This window comes from Echinops telfairi, unplaced genomic scaffold (assembly GCF_000313985.2).
Source record: "Echinops telfairi isolate 266 unplaced genomic scaffold, ASM31398v2 ScPeMD7_17;HRSCAF=63, whole genome shotgun sequence".
In the NCBI taxonomy this organism is placed as follows: domain Eukaryota; kingdom Metazoa; phylum Chordata; class Mammalia; order Afrosoricida; family Tenrecidae; genus Echinops; species Echinops telfairi.
Genome location: NW_022103914.1, coordinates 2,413,943 through 2,416,086, shown reverse-complemented (window position 1 = coordinate 2,416,086; position 2,144 = coordinate 2,413,943).

Genomic DNA, 2,144 nt, shown 5'->3' with positions numbered 1-2,144 from the left:
GAGGAGCAGCAACACCTGCAGAACCAAAAAAGGGGCCCAAAGTAGACGTCGCATGTCTCCTGATGAAAAGAGATGCCACCACCGAGGTCTTAGAAAAGGGAGTTCACCTCAGCCTGATGACACCTGTAGGTCAGCAGGAAATTACAGACAATCCTGAGCACCAAGGAATCAGCTGAAATGTCCCACGAGCGTCGAGTGAATACAACCCGGACTCTGACAACCCCCAGAGGTCAAAAGACCGAAACCCACCAACAGATGCAGTATAAGGAAAGACATGTAGAATGCACTTCATGTTTTCAAACGCCATGGGAGTGAGAATACTGTAAAGAAACACAAGGGAGTGGTTACATAATCAAAGACAAGAGTGGTTACTTTTGTAGAAAGAAGGAAGGGATGAGAGCCTGGAGAGACTTCTAGACTGACTGGCAGAATTCTTGGTCTTTGTGTGGAATTGCATGGATGTTTGTCTCCATCTACTTATCTATCTATCTATCTATCTATCTATCTATCTATCTATCTATCTATCTACTTATCTATCATCTATCTATCTATCTATCTATCTATCTATCTATCTATCTATCTACCTATCTATCTATCTAATCTATCCATCTATCATCATCTATCCTGTCTTCCTGCCTGCCTACCTACCTACCTATTGGTATTGTGATATTATCCGTATCTGTTTTATTTTAAAGTAAGTGGTATTTGTTCATTGTTCTTCCTTTTAAAAAAAAGCGTCTCATGCACCTCAAGTAAAGGGTTTAAAGGGTAGGGACAATGGCGGGAAACAGGATCCAAGGGAAGAGGTCAGGAAAAAACCAAAATGTTCATATCAAGTGCACACTAAATATTAGGCCGCTCCTGCTTGATTTTTAAAGAACTTTGTGGGTACACACACACACACACATGGATGCCAGAAGAACCTCTTCACTTCAGGCACACAGATGGGGCGTGTCGTGCACATGCTCACAAAGCTGCTGTTAGAATCGTCTCACAGCCGTTCTCAACCTCCTCATGCTGCGACCCTTTCAGACAGCTCCTCATGTGGTGGTGACCCCCAACCATAAAATTATTTTCGTGGCTACTCCATAACTGTCATTTTGCTACGGTTATGAATCAGGCAACCCCTGTGAAAGGGTCTTTTGACCCCCAAAGGGGTCGCAACCCACAGGTTGAACACCTCTGGCTAGAACCTAGGCGTCCCAATGTATAATTTTCCCCTACCGCAGCGCACCTGGTTCTCTTCTGCATTTTAATTCTTTTTGATTATTTGTATTTTAAGAAGTGGCTGAGTTGGACAGTGTGAATTTCCCCAAACTTCCCGAAGACGACCTTTCGGTGCAGCTTTCAAGCCTGGAGTGGAGGCAGCCTCTGGGGGTGGGTAAGGCGGATGCTTTCTGGGAGCTGGCCTGCGTTAGTGCCAGGTGTGGGGCATCCACCAGAAGGCTGCACCTTCTAGACACCGGCTTTTCTCGTAGGGTTTTCTCTTCGCCTCCTATGGCCTCTTCTCCTTTCCCAAGGTCAGTAGTTCAAAACCACCAGCCGCTCTGCCGGAGAACAACAAGGCTTTCTACTCAGATAAAGAGTTACAGTCTCAGGACAGTTCTAACCAGTTCTAAAGGGTCACCATGACTTGGAGCCGACTCGATGGCAGTGAGTTTGGTTTTTGGAGATTTGGGGTGAAGCTTCCCAGTTCTATTACTATCCCAGCGGGGAGAGCAGAAAAACGAGGATGGTAAGATTCAGCAACATGTCCAGAGTAAAGGATGGGCGTCTTCCTCCCAGCGAAGGCGCTTTTAAGTCACATAGGACCTTGCCTATTTAATGACATATTTTTTCATAGTGAACAACATTGCAAGTAACTTGTTTCTACTTTTGAGAGCGGGCCAGTTGGATTTCACGATACTTTGCGCCGTGAAAAACAAAATTATTTCCACTGGGAAACTCGATCTGACAGGCTGTTTTGATAGATACATTAAAGAAGAATGTTCATTTAAAAGTGTATACTGAGTTTCCACCCCCCCCACCCCCCGCAGTGTGGTCCTCTTTACACACACACACACACACACACACACACACACACACACACACACAGGAAGTGCGTGTACCTTTCCGTGGGACTGCGGGTTCCCGGCTCTTTCCAC